This window comes from Epinephelus lanceolatus, chromosome 21 (assembly GCF_041903045.1).
Source record: "Epinephelus lanceolatus isolate andai-2023 chromosome 21, ASM4190304v1, whole genome shotgun sequence".
NCBI lineage: Eukaryota > Metazoa > Chordata > Actinopteri > Perciformes > Serranidae > Epinephelus > Epinephelus lanceolatus.
Genome location: NC_135754.1, coordinates 20387109 through 20404718, shown reverse-complemented (window position 1 = coordinate 20404718; position 17610 = coordinate 20387109). Strand labels below are relative to the sequence as shown.

The following is a 17610-nucleotide window of genomic DNA, read 5'->3' as shown; positions in this document are numbered from 1 at the left end:
CAAGGAGTGTGTGTGTGTGACTCTGCGTTGTGTGTGTGTGTGTGTGTGTGTGTGTGTGTGTGTGTCCCAACACCAATTCTCCTGTGTAAACATGCTGACCTGGCACAACACCAGTAGACACTTTGAAGTTGGCAATAGCCACTGTAATCTCCCTCCCTCTCTCACTGTCTCTCTCTTTCTCTCACACACACACATACACACTGAGCCAGAGGCGAGACTTAACACTGGCAACCTTCTGTGGCTTAGCATGTGGTCGCTAACACACACCCACACCCCTGCACACACACACACACACACACAAACACTCCTCCATTGTCACAAACAATTGCATCCTCTGTCTCTCGAGATAAAACAATAAATTCTCTCACACACAAGCGCATGAAAACACTGACTCTCACATAACCCTTATTTTATTTTGTTTACGCCACCTATAATGGAAATTTCTGCTGACAGATACGTGCGAGTGTGTGTTTTGCTAAAAGTGCCTACCACTCTGGAGTGTATCACACTACAGCCTTGGAGCATCTCCAGGTCTTAAATCAGACACGCTGGCTTCCTGGTTACAATCAGCTCCCCTAATGCACTGAATTATTGGTGATAGTCAGACTTTACATGCAGTTAATGTGAATATGTAAACAAATAAGAAAAATAACATAATACACCTTTAATAATAAGACATCAACAAGTCATGCATTGGATCAGGATGGTTGAAACAGTATGGTATGCACACTGGAGAGTTAATCTTGGAAGACAATGCACACATACACACATTAATTATAAATAATTTTCTGGCTATGCTTAAAGGTAAGGAATGAAGTGGTATGTCCACAGACAATATTTAAAGGGTTGGTTCCCCAAAAATTGAGGATATCGTAAGTTCAGGCAGGACACGATGTCAAGCTCAGCTCACATCCCAGCTACATCAGCTGATCTCAAATAGCCCAATCAACTGATGGAGCAGCTGATTGATGGAAGGGAGTCAGCTGATAGATCACATGATTCCTTTCTATGAAACCAATCGGTGAATCTCGGTCAGCGCGCCCTACTTAAACTGCTCTGGCCTGCCTACTGTTGCCCCACCCCAGCTCCTCCTTTTCATGTTGTGTCTGACTTATCAATGTAGGCTTTCCATGTAGGCGCATGGAAGGGCAGGGAGGTTTGCCTCTCTGCCTCAGGCTGTCCTCAATTGCAAGTGGAAGGGCAGACAGGTGTGCTCTCTCTGCCATATGGCTTTCCACGCAGGTGCTTGGAAGGGCAGAGAGGTGTGCGCTCTCTCGACAATATGGTCAAACAAAGTATGATGTTTAAGGCCCGAACATACCTGGGCAGAACGTATGCGGAGCGGACTCCGCGGAGGTCTGCCCAGACCAAAAGCGGACGTCCGCAAGCCCTGTGCACGCAAAGCTCAGATTTCACGACTGCGCGGACTCCGCTCCGTCCACCAGTGACTGCTCAGCATGTATTTTTCACATCGATGCGCAAGAATTGTGGGTAATGTAGTGTGTTTCACGGACATTTTTACAGGAAAATACAGCGCGGAAGTGCGCTTGACTATGGAAGCCCGAAAGACTGCAGACATTCCTCGCGGAGTCCACTCCGCTTATAGTATGCCCGAGTATGTTCGGGCCTTTAATGTGTTAAACTGTGTGGACCTTCAACTAATGACTAAAGAGAAATCTGGCCCCTGTGGCTGGACCAGTTGGGAACTACTGACCTTGAGGGACTGTGAGATTGTTCTGCTGTTCTGTAAAGAGATGCTACTGCTAAATTCTTTGAAGCTGCATTAAGACATTTTTTGGTCACTTAGGAGCAGAACTATGCAAAAAGGTAAAAACAATCTCACACATTCGACATGGTTAGGTCTTTTATAGCTGACATGTACATAATTGGTTTTAATTTGGAGTCATGTTTCTGGCAATCTGTGAAATGTATGTTCAGCCTTAAAGTCTAGGTAAAGCAAAAATAAGTATGTGTAGTGAGTTTGTCAAAGAAAAATGTGTTATTAACCACCCAGCCAAATTTGAATGATTAAAAAAAATCTACAAGTATATAAAATGAGCAGTATTCCCTGCTTTAAGGCACTGGGGGCAAGTCCACTGAAAAAGCTGAACTGAAGATCTAGCCACTGCAAAGTCATGGCCTCTTATTAGGAACTAACCTATTAGCAAAAAGCACACCTACCCCCAAAGCCAAAGAACAAGTTGCCGCATTCAGCAGCCAACAGCAACCTACTTTATCACAAAGCACACATCCACAGCACTGAGCAGTAACTGCCGGCAGGCTGGGTAGGTAGCAGATTCAGGCTGAAAGCCTGAATTGTACGTTAGCGACGGCTATTTTGCTTGTCCTTTTATGAATATGGCATTTAACAGAGATGTATTTAAAAGTCTGAAAGAGCTAAAAGAGCTTGTTGAACGCAGCAAAATCACCGCTAACAAACAGGGTGAATGAAAAGACACTAATGCTGTGTGCTCAAAGTTAACATTTGTAGTGAGGTAGTATTAATAGCCTCCTGAGACCCAAACTTTTGTATAGTATGCATTTTTAATTTCAACTAGCCATTTGGGATCATTAGGACCCAGTAAGTATAAAAACCTAATCACTGTCAACAACAATCAAGCCTCAGTGTCCTAAAACAAGACGTCCCAATGTCCTCAAATGAGACGTCAATGAAGTCCTACTGTCTTTAAACAAAGTACTTCCTTATCAACAGTGTCATAGCTTGTTGCTAAAATTTGTCAAATTTGTTGCCATATCAAACTACAAACATTATAAATCATAAATAAACAAGTTTCAACCATAAGGTGATCAGGTTTTGGACCTTGTCCACTTTTGTGTAAGGATCGGCTGCAGACTGACTCGGCAGAGATGGCTGCCATCTTGTTTTTATATGGATTATATGGATTATTCTCTTACTACCACTAGATGGCACAAAAAAGTGTCCACGAAGGAGGACGTCAGGTCTAAGTTAAGTAGAATGAAGTATAAGGTCAAGTAAACCCAAAATGCGATGTCCTCATAGGATCTCAGGAGGATATAGCAGGTGAGGGGCTATGTTAATGATCATCCCAATGACAAGTCAGCTCATATATAAGTCACAAATGTTGATTATGATACATATGAAACATGCAATTGTAACATATTTGTGGTTTACAGAAATGTACAATACCAACATTTTCCTATGGCGACTGGACTGGTCTAGGACATTTGTTTGTGTTACTTTTTACTGCAAAATATCAATAAATAAATCAGAATTTTTCTGTCACCTCATGGTGCTGTCAATCTGGTAGTTAACACAACCCTGTAACAATAACAATGTATTTATCTGCTGGCACACAGAAAAATGAAAGCCATTATTCATGCACCCTGTGAAACACCATTATCACTTAGTCTATTATACAACAACGTAACACATTTCCGACCTCAAATAACCACTGCAGCTGTGTTGACTATTTCCAGAATGGTGGCAAAAAAAGGAGTCTGCCTTAGGTGGCTGCAACATGGGTGAAAGCCTGCTACTTCATTACCTCATTGCCCATTGGTTATGTCCCACTTTCACATTCCCAGCCACACTAAAGAGATTGCCACTGCACCAACTGTTGTTGGCCATGTATCATTACCTCAATATGTCAAATTATGAGTAAGCATCCGCAGTGGAGATGGTGAATCTCTATGGCAAACACAGTACCACGTTGTGATACATCTAAGGCTCATTGACTAAGTCTTTTTTATTTGGGTCCAGGACTGAAGAGGTTTAGGAGCCCCATGATCAGATAGAAAGCTACTTAGGGTATTAAACTGGGGCAGGGGGTTCTCAGAACTTTTACCACACAGGATTAAAATTGAGTTAATTTAATCTCACCCTGGGACTCAGGCACACTAGTAAACTTCTCTTTATACAGGGACCCACCACAAACAACCAAAAACAAATTTTTGACCCAGTTCTGGAAACTGCAGGTCTCAGGGAATGGAAATATAGAGTGGGATAATTTGAGTTAATTAATTGCAAAGTTACCGTGCTGTTGCGATCAGGTTGTTTATTTTCCTTTTGTAAGCGCACTAACAAAGATAACTTTAATTGCTTTTACTTTCTTCATTCTTCACATTGGCTTTCTTTATTACTTGTTCTCATTTTGCCTGTTAGAAAAATATAAAGTGGTTACTCACTGTGAACGACTCAATAAAATTTGTAATGCCCTTCATAAGTAATAAACAGAATAAAAATCTGGTCAAAAAGAAAATAAGTTAGGCGGCTCTTGTGAATTTGCCTCTTTGTTTCTCCTGCCTGGGTTGCCAGATATGCAGATTCCAGGCAGTGTTTTGGCCAGGAGGCAGATAATCTTGTTAGGAACAATTAACTCGGGTGTATTGTTGAATGTAAACTCAATCCCTCACACAGAAGCAGTCAAAACAGCACCTGGCACTGACAACCAACAAACTCCGACAAAATGTCAATGAGGATCAACGTTTGTGCACTGAAGTTGGAACATAACAACCAAAGTCATTGAAAAGTTCGCCCGGTGTGAACGAAATACCTGAGAACAAAATAAATACACTAAAGTAAACTGTCTAGAATCACAGATGGTGTGAGTCACCTCTGTGTTTATTGCTGTGAACACATACAACAACCACAGAGGTGACTGGCATCCAATAATCACAATGTTGGGCACCAGGTTGGATTTCTTATGTTTACCAGCAGATAGCGTAGCATACACAAGACAGCACTATGAAAGCAGTGAGAGTGAACCAAAACAGTGAAGTTTCAGGCCAGATGGATAAACAATGAGCTGAAACTTGTGATGAAGCTGTGTAAAGCTGATGGGAGCTGCCTACAAGCAGCCCCTCTTACATGAGGCGTTTTTGGACCAAACTGTTCTGGGGACTCCCTGAAAGGAACTGTCCACTGAGGAACTCCCCTGAGAACGATATACCTTCCAGGGGTGGGAATCACCAAAATCACACTACTATAGTCACAAATATTATTCATTCATTCATTTTCCGTTACTGCTTATCTTGTTAAGGGTCACAAGGGGGCTGGAGCCTATCCCAGCTGACATTGGGCGAGAGGCAGGGTACACCCTGGACAGGTCACCAGACTATCACAGGGCTGACACATAGAGACAGACAACCATTCACACTCACATTCATACCTACGGCCAATTTAGAGTCACCAGTTAACCTGCATGTCTTTGGACTGTGGGAGGAAGCTGGAGTACCTGGAGAAAACCCACGCTGACACAGGAAGAACATGCAAACTCTGCACAGAAGGGCTCCTCCATCCTGAGTTTGAACCAGGAAATTGAGTTGCGATAAAATATATCGCAATATATATTACAATTTATTACCTGTTTTCAACTACAAATTATGTCCCCAAAGGTAAACTTTGTCAACAGCTGTATTATCTAATAAGAAAAAAGTTTTTAATATATTTATCTCATTTCTTTTTTTTTGCAGCTAGTGGACTGAAAGCAACAGGTTATTTTCATTCAAGTAGGCTACTAAAGTTTAATATGTATTGATAATATTAATAAGTTACATAAGAACTGCAGTTTTTGGCACTTTGTATTGGCTTCATTTTTCAGCTCAGGAGGTTGCCGCTTGATGTTAACATGCTCACAATGCAAACAACATGCAGATGCTTAACATATTTACCATCTTAGTTTAATGTTAGCATGCTAACATTTGCTAATTGGCACTGCAGGCAAAAAAGGTTTTTGGTCATGTTTAATAATATCCCAGAAAGAACAGAGACAAAGTGAAACCAACATTTACTTTCGAACTACATTTAAAGTAAATGTAGTTTTAATTTAAAAAGAAATACCACCAAGAGAAGATACATTTGCAGACACCTCACTCCTCGTCTCATGTCTTCCATTGTCCACACAACACAATGCTTTAATGACACACACCTATTGATGCTTGTAGCTCTGCAAGAAGAGCTTTGTTGGAAAGTTTCAAATAAGAATTATAGGCCTATTGTTGGGTTGTCAAAGAAGTTACCTTAAAGTGGAAACAGTCAACTTCTCCCCCTTGGCATTTAGAGGTCATAAAGAGAACTGGATCCCTCTCTGTTTTTCTCAGAGCCTGGCAACTTAGTTTCCAGTTACTTGGGTCATTCCACCATCTGCTATTACTAATACTGGGGATAGTAACAGCAAAGACGTTACACTGATACTCTTTGGAAACTGGGAATAGCTACTGATAGCTACCGGGGAAAACAAAAGCCCTGTCCTCTTCTAGTTTTAGTTGTGCAATGGTTGACATACTTTCTTTGTGCCGTAAATCGAGCCTTCGTTTTCCTGTGAAGATTGTACCCAGTGGCAGACAGAATTACGTAGTAAAGTGAGGTTCAATGGAACCAATCTAGATGTCGATGGTGTCATTAGTCTATAGCCATTACATTGTGCAGTCAACATTTACTTCATACTTTTCCACTGTTTTCGTATTATAAGTGAGAAGCTCCTGGTGTGTTTAAGCCTCATACTGTAAGACCTGAAACATCACACGTTTGATTTTCACCACATGTTCTTTCATCTGACAGGAACACTTCAACTAAGTTCATAAACCCACAGAAGATGTTTTTAGTTACCAAGCAGCTGGTGTTGTTCACAGAGGCCTGACTAACTCAATAAGACATGTGTATGACAGCTTGTTCAGAACGTTGCCGAATAAATACTTACCTCCCAGCTCAGGTACAACAATATTGTCTGGTAAAGTTTGAAAGAAAATCCAAAATTATAAGTTTAGTTGAACAAAAAGAATCAAATTAGCTATTATCTGAGGGTGTACTCAGACACACAGGAGAAAGAGTAGTTTGAGATGAATAGTGGGTCCCACTGTTTTGTTAATGCATAGGAGTTGGGTGGTATATTTGCAAAACTCTAATAGGCAGAATAAGATTAGATTGAGAACATATGCTTTTGGAGAACTGTCCAATACCGCTGAGGATTACACCATCCACCTCCCCTTATATAGAAACTGAAGAACTCAGCCATAGCCTGCAATCTGTCAGGAATAAGAATAGTTAGCCGTGGTCACATGAGTGTGGCTAATTCAGTATGACATCTCTCTAATAGGTAGTCTGGAAGGAAATAGAACAGATACAGAGAGAGGACAGAAGTCACAGGTGGGGAGTGAGTAAATGTAAATAAAGCTATAATGAGGGGTTTAAATCTTTAGTGAGTATAGAGGGATCTGTTGGTGGAGTTAAAGAAGAGGCTCACTGGACCTGACCTCCAATAATTTGCTGGAATTGCTGATTGGGATGAAACAAAAGCAGCCCAAAACAATCTGCAGCAATAATGTTTGGAAATTATATAACAATACTAAATTATTAAACCTTGCTCATATCTATGTGAGTTATTGATGCCATGATCAAACTGTCAACGAAAAGAATGAATACATTCAAGTAATAATGAGCATCTAGGATGCGTAAATTGGATACAAAAAAATGATACAAGGCCATCACTTAATCATTTCATTTCATTCATGTACATGAAATGTAAAATATAAAAACCAATGTCAACCTTTACTAATGTAAAGGTTCCATGAAAGGGAAATCCTTGTCATTAATGTACTATGCTTTATGTCAGACTAAATAAATAACACACTTTTTTGTGTTCAAATTATTCAGTTGAGGCAGCATTTCTTTTTTACAAATCAGGGCTTATATAAAATTCTGTGTTACATTGTGACAACTGAGAGTGAAAATACATTTTTTGAGAAGATGCAGGCACACATTGCCCTCTTAAAAAATGAAAAACATAACCATAACCATGTACGCCTGTATAGGTCAGATCAGACTGTGTTTGCTGTATGATGAGACTTGTATTGAATCATTTGGCTTTTTTTTTTCAGTCTGTAACACTTTAGTCAGAGAAACCTTTATTTCCACTTGCAGTATTATATTTGGCGGTATGTTCTGGGGCCTCTCTGCCTTTCCTTGGGCCTACACAAAAGCCTCTTCCACATGCCCATGTGGAAAGCCTTAGGCGGATAGAGCACACCTCCCTGCCCTTCCACATGCAAACAAGAAAAGCCTAAGGCAGAGAGAGCAAACCTCCCTGCCCGTCTATGTGCCTACGTGTAAAGCCTGAGACAGAGAGAGCAAACCTCCCTGCCCTTCCATGCGCCTACATGGAAGGGCAGGGAGAGCAGCAGCAAAGACAGAACAGGAACAGAACAGAGCAGCATCAATGACAAAGAGAAATGACATTGATAAGTGAGACACAACATGAAAAGGAGGAGCTGGGGTGGAGGTGGGTTGCAAAGCGGCTTGCAGAGGAAGCAGCAACAGTAGGCAGGCCAGAGCAGTTTATATAGGGCGCCCTGAGTGAGATTTGCCAATTGGTTGCATAGGAAGGAATCATGTGATCTATCAGCTGACTCCCTTCCATCAGTCAGCTGCTCCATCAGTTGATTGGGCTGTTTGAGATCAGCTGATGTAGCTGGGATGTGAGCTGAGCTTGACATTATGTCATGTCTCAACTAACACTATGCTCAATTTCTCTTTGAACTTTTCACCAAACTATGGTCGAGGTGTTAATTTCAGACTGTCAGGGGTACGTGTACCGTTGTCAGTGGGGTTGGCTCACTGTCATGAAATTTGAGTAGGGCTCTACCAGCCATGCTAGGCTCTGTGGAAAACAGCCTAGTCAGTAAGCTCTGGTCCTGTTTCACAACACGGAAACTGAAACAACAAAAGAAAAGGTCATGACAACAGTGCCTGGATTCGAATTTTGAATTGGAGCCAGAGTTTGATGGCGATCCTGTTCTTCTCCCGTAGTGATGGACAGAGACTTAATCTGTTTGGAAACCAATTACAAGGAAAACAAACATGCACATTTAGATAAAAATAAGCCAGTCACCATCACGTAATGTGGATGGACTCTTAAGTCAAAGACATGATGACTTACCGTGTGACTTACTGTGCCCTTCCCACTGACATCAATAAAGTGGCACCAAACGCTTGCTCCTATGCAAAATTTCAACACTTTCACTGACAACATGACCCTTTTTTCTTTTATAGTTTCCTTGTTTGACACTACACACCACCACTCCAGTCTCACTACTGTTAGAACAAGACAATTCCTACTACACTGTCTAAACCACTGGTTCCCACCTGATGGGCCAAAAGTGGGTCACAGGTTAATTCTGAATGGACCGCAAGTGACTCAAAAACACATCAACAAAACACACTTTATAAAGTACAGTATATTTCCAGCACAGAGCACAGAGCTTTAATTTTTAAGCACCGTTTCCTGCTGTAAAATGAGTGATTTATGGACAGGTACTGGGCAGAGACAGCAAACTAGCTGGACAATATATCCAGTGGGAAGTATGATGCTTTATGTATCAAACTGTGTGGACCTTGAACCAATGACTAAGGAGAAATCTGGACGCCATGGCTAGACCAGTTGGGAACCACTGGTCCAAACTAATACTGTACCATTGGTGTGGCATTATTTCAACACAGAAGTGACTCTCACCTATCAAAGTCTCTTGTTTCAACCATCTGAATTTGGCAAAGATTCTAACTAGCAACATTCCTGTGTGCTTGTGTCTGATTATCTGATCTGATGCAGAGATAAAAAAGCAGAATCAATAAGGTAAGGCATGCTCGGAAAGAGCTGAAGCTCAAAACACATCTTAATCAACACCAAAATACACAGCCTGAACTTCAATGTGAAGCAGGTAATGCTGTACGGACCAGAGGCATGGTAAACAGAAAAACACACCACAAACTGGCTGCAAACATTCATTAACACCTGCCTCAGGAGAATACCAAACATAAAGTGGAAAGCCAAAGGAAGCAATGTGGACCTGCGGAAAAGAACCAGCCAGGATCCCACTGACTGACTGGCGTTGGATTGGACACACCCTCAGAAAACCTGCCTCAAACATTACCTGACAGACCCTGAAATGGCACCCTCAGGGAACAAGAAAAAGAGGTCGCCTCAGGAGGAGCTGGAGAAGAGGTGTCCAGTGTGGAAGTGGGGTCAACTGGGGAGATCTGGAAAGAACTGCCAACAACTGAGTGAGGTGAAGAACATTGGTCAATGGCCTACACTCCCTAGAGGAGCAAAGGGCTTAAGTAAGGAAGTAAGTGTATCTGATTACCCTGGCTAGATGGTTATAGCTGAATGTGAAACTGTAGATGTTGATATTCTTGACATCTGTTTGTATCCAGTATGTTATGACCTATGGCTAATATGTTACTGCAGGAAGAAAAATACAATCTGAAGCCAAATGAAGGCACAGTGTTAAACACACTCTGATGCTCTTACTGTATTAATAATCCTGTATTCATTTCAAAATAAAAGGCAACAGAAGCATTTCGGAGCAGTGTGACTAAAGCAGCGGCTCCTAATAGTGAACCATGGGACCCAGATTAGCAGCGTTTAGCTAACATAACATCCCATGTGTGTATCATTCAATAAGCCGATGACTAAAGTGAAGACCAGCAGGGCTCTGATTCTTAAGAACCCAGATAACCACTGCAATAAAGGCACACATTTATTTGTTGCCACAGTTACAGTAACATTAATAACCCCTCGCTATTATTGCAAACAACTCTCTGCAGTGCTCACTTCTTCCTCTTAACCAGGGGAGTCAAATTAATTTTAGTTCACAGGCCACTTATAGTCCAATTTTATCTCAGGAGGGTCAGACCAGTAAAACTATTGCATAATAACCCATAAATAACAACACCACTGAATGTTACCCTTTCTTTTGGTGTAAAGAAGTACAGGTACATTCTGGAAAAGTTCCTCTCTTGACAAACAGATGAACAGTCTGAGAAGTCTAAGGAAAAATAAGTCAAAGCTATTGAGGAAGCAGGCAGGGATGCATGATCGGGCAATTTTATATGTATGCATTATTCCGATAATTAAAATTAAACCCAATCCATCCATTTTCTTCCACTTATCCGGGGCTGGGTTGCGGGAGCAGCAGGCCAAGCAAAGCACCCCAGACGTCCCTCTCCCCAACAACGCTTTCCAGCTCCTCTTGGGGGCCCCAAGGCATTCCCAAACCAGAAAAGGTAGGTAATCCTTCCAGCCTGTTCTGGGTCTGGCACTGGGCCTCCTACCAGTGGGACATGCCCGAAACACCTCCAATGGGTGGCACTCAGGAGGCATCCTGATCAGATGCCCAAACCACCTTAACTGTGGACCAGCTTTTAAGGCCGATAAATAGTGCCGATAACAGGAGGTCAGATTGCTTTCGTTGACTTAACAAGAGCAGGACCTGCACACCCGATACAGTGGGTGGCAGTACACGTACCTTTAAACTTGGTCTGTGAGCCGCCAATAAATACAGAGAAGAAGAACAACAACAGCAACTGCAGCATGCTGTCTTGAGCGCAAAACATGTCACGATGTGGACGTCTTTCACAGTTGCAGAAGAGGACAACAGGATAGCACCGAGCGCCGGATCTCTGACTGCCCAAACTTCTCTGCAGTGTAGTTTATAGACTTTACTGATACACCAGAGAATTACACAGTAACTCTGGGCTTCATCATCTCCCGCTCTGTTACTGTTAACTTTAAATAAAGTACTGATGAAAAGTCATTTTAGTTTTACATCCTTGTTTTTATTATGTGCATCTGTAGTGTAGGGTTATATGGGGGCAGGGGCACTGAGGGGAGGCCATTACACAATACCCCAGAAAATCTCTGTCTTTTTCACAGCCTAATGTTAGGTATGAAAAGTCAGAACTCTTCTTTGTTTCTGTTGTGATAACAATATTTTTCTCCCTACATCTTAGCCTTTCTTACCCTCAGGTGTACATAAACTACAGGTTATACACTTCTTTTTAAAATACTAAAATGAGAAGTTATCATCCATGAAAAGCAGGTAATTATCAGTTATGGTTATCGGTTGAAAAAATCCATATCGGAGTATCCCTAGAAGCAGCGTAACCTCACAAACCTTGGCAACCACCTTGGCAGTGCCTTAGAAGAATTCGACCCATACTGTTCTAAGATGTCCCGCCTCCAACTGCTTCAGAAAGCCACTACCAGGATCCTCACAGGTACCCAGAGAAGAGAGACCATATCACACCTGCCTGTAAAGTTCAGAATTGACTTGTGTACAAGGCCCTTAATGGTCTGGACCCGTCCTACATCGCAGACCTCCTAACCTACTATTCTACCCCCAGGTTCTCAGGTCAGCTGACCTGGGGCTCCAGGCTGTCCCACACTCCAGTCTTAAGCTCAGGGGTGATCATGCCTTTGCTGTGTCGGCCCCCAAACTGTGGAATCAGATCTGCCTTCACCATTGTCTCTTTTAAGTCCAGGCTCAAAACCAACTTTTATTCATTTGCGTTTGAGTCCCCCTGATGTGGCTCTCTCTGATGCGTGTCGGTGTGTGTTGTGTCTCTGAATGTGTGAGTTATGTTGCCTCTCATGTCTGTGTTTTTAGCATTTCATTCCTTCTGTACAGCACTTTGGTCAGTGTGAATTGATTTTAAATGTGCTTTCTAAATAAATTTGAGTTGAGATACAATTCTGATATAGATTCTTTTGTACTGAAGCTGCTGAGTGACAATAACGTGCACAATTTTCAATATCTTTAATAATGATCCACAATAAGGATGCATTGTTTTTTTCAGAGAACTGTACCCTGGTCAGGGTGGCGAAACCTCTAAAGCAGCATTTAACATGAAATAAGCTGTTCACTGTTTAACTCCTGAAATTTTGGACCTCTTAGGCTCCACAAGTGCATCGATATTAGGTGTGCAAAGTCATCCAGTAGGTTGGTTCTGGCCCACTGGCTGTATTGATTGATTTATTGACTGGTTCATTTATTTAAGTGTCGTGCACATAATTGTGCCCGGCCACATGGGCTTAGAGGACACTAAACGTTATCAGTACCAACATTCAAAGACGGCCACTAAGTCTTTTCATGAATATATATCCACAGACTCATGCCAAGAGAATTTTAGAATATACAAAAAGATGAACAAAGAAGCTTTTCCAAAATACAGAAATCAATAATTGAAGATTGTAGTATTACATATGACACAGTGTTTTCTGTATTAATATCCATGATATTTCAATAAATCTGGCAAAGACATAAATGTCCTCCTTGAAAAACCAACTCAACCTATCACACTCAGACATCCAAAATAAGTTGGGTTACTTCGCCTGAACTTTTGCAAACAAATGCTAATTATTACTGAAAATGTCATATGACTCAGAAAGAGAAAATACTGCACAGACCAGGGGTATAATTGATCCCATATGAAAATCTTTTTGGTTAGCCTTTCAATCCTCAACTGAACAAGCCAGTTCCAAAGCCAAACTATTTCACACCTTTGCTTTACAAGACAGGATCCCATCCAAGACTGATTGTTAGAACATGATGCCTTAGATATGAGTAAAAATGAAATGTTTTGCCATTTAATTGGCGTTGGCAATTTGTACAGTCAGTGTATGGGTCATATATGATCAGTAACTATTAGTAAGGATTGTAAATACTGTGTCAGTGCTCAAACGAAAAAGTAACAAATAATCCCCAAATGTGAATTTGGTGAAACAGGAAGTAGCTATTTTTTCTAGAATAAGTGAAAAAGCAACTTTAGGGAAGGGGGCTTTTTAAATGCACATTTCTTCTGCACTGTTAACCCTTTGGAGCCTGTGCAAATTTTGATTTCTTTGAAAGAAAAAGAAGGCAAGGCGCAGCGAAAGAAGAAATGACCCCAAAAAATTGCAAGAATTTAGTAAAAGAAGAACAAAAAAGAAACTAAAAAAAGTTAAAAGCAAGCAAAACAAATACTTCTTTTTTTTTGGTAACACTTTACTTGACGGTATCGACATAAGAGTGGCATGACACTGTCATAACTATGACATGACACGGTCACGAACCTGTCATGAACATTATGTACATGTCATGAACGTTTATGACTGCTGTCATTACGTGTCATTCAGTTTTTGTAATGACACATGACATTGTTTGGGTTGTCTTGATTATGACAACTTGACATTAACCAAAGCAACATTACAAGAAGTTGTCTTTGTCATGACAAGTTGACACTCAATTTGTTTGGGATGTCCAGGATGACATTTAGAGTTGTACCGATACCGATACCAGTATCGGAAATGCCTCCGATACTGCCTAAAATGCGGTATCGGGTATCGGCAAGTACAGCCTATGACCAATCCGATACCACGTAATGCCTCACACCATTACGCATTCGCACGCTACAGGCAAACAAAACAGAAACGGAGCGGAGTTTAAAAAGCATTCTACTGTAGCTTTTAAAATGTCTTTTTTACCAAACTGTGTGGCTGCACTTAACCTGTGTCTTGATCTGTGTCAACACTGGATAATAATAATAATAAAAAAAGATTTATGGCATTCATTCTACTACTATGCATTTATTTCTTAATATTTTACATAGAGCTTTAGGAGTTGAGACATACAACAATTCATATCCCCTCCATTTTTATTTTACGTGCTGGTATCGGATCGGTACTCGGTATTGGCAGATACCTGAGCTTAAGGGATCGGAATTGGTATCGGGAAGGAAAAAGTGGTATCGGTACATCTCTAATGACATTACCTGAAGATACCTTTATGTTAATGTCAAGTTGTCATTATAATGACATCCCAGGACATCCCAAACAAATTTAATGTCAACTTGTCACGACAAAGACAACTTGTGGTAATGTCACTTTAATTAATGTCAAGTTGTCATAATCAAGACAACCCAAACAATGTCAACTTGTCATTACAAAAACTGAATGACACTTAATGACAGCAGTCATAAACGTTTATGACATGTACATAATGTTAATGACAAGTTCGTGACAGTGTCATGTCACCCTTATGTAGATACCTTCAAGTAAAGTGTTGCCTTTTTTCTAGTTTTTTTTTAAAAATTACTTTTTTTGCAATTTGTGGGACATTTCTTACCAAGTTTCTCATTCCTTTTGTACCAACATTTTTGAAAGAAATCGCACCAGTCTGCTCACGGCTCAAAAGTCTAAATACTTGACAAAGGCATCTGAAAGCAACACAAGAAAAGTGATGTCATTCCAGGTTTCGAAGGGTTAAACAACCAACTTACTAAAGCACCAGATGAATAATACACATTCACCAAAGTAAACCATCACAGGCAATCTCTCATTCAGAAGGCAAGGACTTAGCAGCAGTTATTTAAATCCACTGTCCTGGTGATTCTGTCATCCAGCATGACTAACAGGATTTGACACGGTGACGAGCGGACGGGTCCCAGGTTCACGAAACACATTCTGTCTGTCTGACCCTTCTTCACACATACACACACACACGCACACACACAAGCATGCACGTATGTACGAGACCACACACACAATCCCACCCACACACACAGGTACCAATGGGTATTGAACACCCTCAGTGTGCTTCATCACAACACACACACACACAGCAGCAATATTAAGTCAGTGTGTGTACACGCCACTTTCAAGCATGACTGAGCAAATTATAAAGGGGCTCATATGTTGACACCCAGAGTGGGATCAAGCCCATGATGGGAGTCATCAGCAAAAACAACCAAACAAACAAAAAAAAACCTTCACCTGTTACACCTCCTTCACATCACCCCCACCTCCTCACCTTTGACTTTCTCCCCTCACTATCTGCTCCCCCTTGAGGAGGCGACAGCTTGCCCCTAATTTGAGGTAATCGGATGACTCTCTTTCTCTCTCCCTGTCTTTATAATCCGAGACACACAGGCTGCTGTGAGGTAACCTGCTTCTGACGGGACCACTGAGACAGAGACCACAGATACACTGTTACTGTAGCAGCTTGTAGGCGCTTACAGTGTCTACTTGTTGAAAACACACAGTGCAGGAGATCAATAAGAGGTGTCTGTGTGTGTGTGTGTGCAAATCTTTTACATATAGAATGGATTTTAAACACCAGGAAATGCAAGTTAATCCACATTAACATCACATCAGACACCCGGCACTAACTGGTGGTGCAACCGCTATCATTATGATCACTGTCCAATAGCAGGAGGAGGATGTGGGGTAAATTAAAGCAGCGTGTTGCATGTAAATGTGCTGAGTTGTCTTCAATGTAGTAAACCAGCACCAATAATCCAGCTCAGCCTGTTTCAGCACCACAGACAGAGAATAGTGGCATTAAAGCAGCAGCTCGGCTCCAACTGTTCAAACTACTGTACTGTGATGTGGGAGAGTTTTTCACAGCAAGTGTCTATCCTTATATGTTTATATTCTAGTGACAGAAGCACATGCAAACTTCAGTTCAAGATACAAATACAGAATAAAGGAATATGATGTATTGGAGGGATGAATCAAGCAGGAGGGAATAAAAGAAATGCCTTTAGGTCAGTGAACTCACCACAGGCACACTATAAGTCACAGCAGACTATGTTTCATTAAAAAACACAGCTACACATTGGAGGACTTACCGTGTTATCGTTGAAGCCATACGTTTAACATACAAATCTACTTTTCCACACACTGTTGCCGTGTCCGGGGCCGCGGTGAGACACAGCCCGAGGAGAAAATCCAGGAAATAACATCCACACAACTCATCCACCCGGCTCCACTTCTTTCTTTTATTTCTAAGGGGATGGGAAAATGCCGCTGTCTGTCCGCGCCTTCAAGCCGAGGAGAAAAATGAGTTTGTGTTCAAGTCACACAGACAAAAAAAAAAAAAAAAAAAAAGAGGTGACAGATAGTGTCCTCCTCCTCTTGTCTCCTGTTAGTTTGAGTCTCCAGTGCGGGACTTAGGAGGTGAGTGCGAGCTGTGGAGGAGAGAGGCAGGGTAACAGTATATCTCCTCTAGTGTTCCCCCCTTTGCGTCCTCATCCAGAGACAGAGAGGAGGGAGGAAGGTGGGAGGGAGGGGGAGGAGAGAGGAGAGACCTAACCACATTAGCAGGAGAGAGAAAGAGAGGGAGGCGATGCGGAGTCAGAAAGGGAGGTTTTTTTTTGTCGGAAGGTATTCTCGCATTTACCGCAGGAGCAGCAGCAGCAGTGATCGGTGCACCACCGTAATCTAATTATGTCCACGGCAAGAGGCGCACGGATTACCGGGTGGTTGCTCTGGTCTGCTCTGCTCTGCTCTGGTCTGGTCTTTGCGCCCCATGGCGGAGAGGGAAGTACACGAGCATTGTCTCATCAAATGTTAACTCGTCACTGTCCACTCACACTGAGAAACAAAAAGTTAGTCGGCTACCATCAAAGACAAAAGATCCTCTCATATCTGCACTCATGTTCTCCTTTCTTGAATTAATGAATGAATGAATAGGTTTTATTTTGGTTGCATAGGCTACATCTGGGGCAACAAAGATTGTTTCACACAAATGTTCTCACAGTTAATAACCAAAAGAGGAACAGGCTGAAGCCCCAGACTATATAATATAAAACCCAGAATATACAATACCAAATTTAAAAAATAATAATAATAATAATTACATACATTATACTCAACACAGGGTGAGAAACCCAGGAAAACAGTAGCTTAAGTGACATGAAACACCTTTTAATGTGTATCCCTGCATTGAAGGGCAGAGTCCAGGGTCAGTGTGGGTTTTCTCTGAGTACTCCGGCTTCCTCCCACAGTGCAAAGACATGCAGGTTAGGTTAACTGA

At 41.6% G+C, this 17610-nt stretch overlaps 1 protein-coding gene across 2 annotated transcripts in view; it reads right to left on the bottom strand.

Annotated features, from left to right (window-relative positions):
* Positions 1-16695, bottom strand: part of pcdh15b (protocadherin-related 15b) — a 362569-nt gene extending 345874 nt beyond the window's left edge. The window contains exon 1 of one of the 2 annotated variants that reach the window (XM_078163506.1): positions 16424-16695. The gene's annotated coding sequence lies outside the window, so the exon portion shown is untranslated. The remainder of the gene's footprint in view (positions 1-16423) is intronic. The other variant, XM_078163507.1, reaches the window with a different exon arrangement.
* Between the last annotated feature and the right edge of the window lie 915 nt (positions 16696-17610).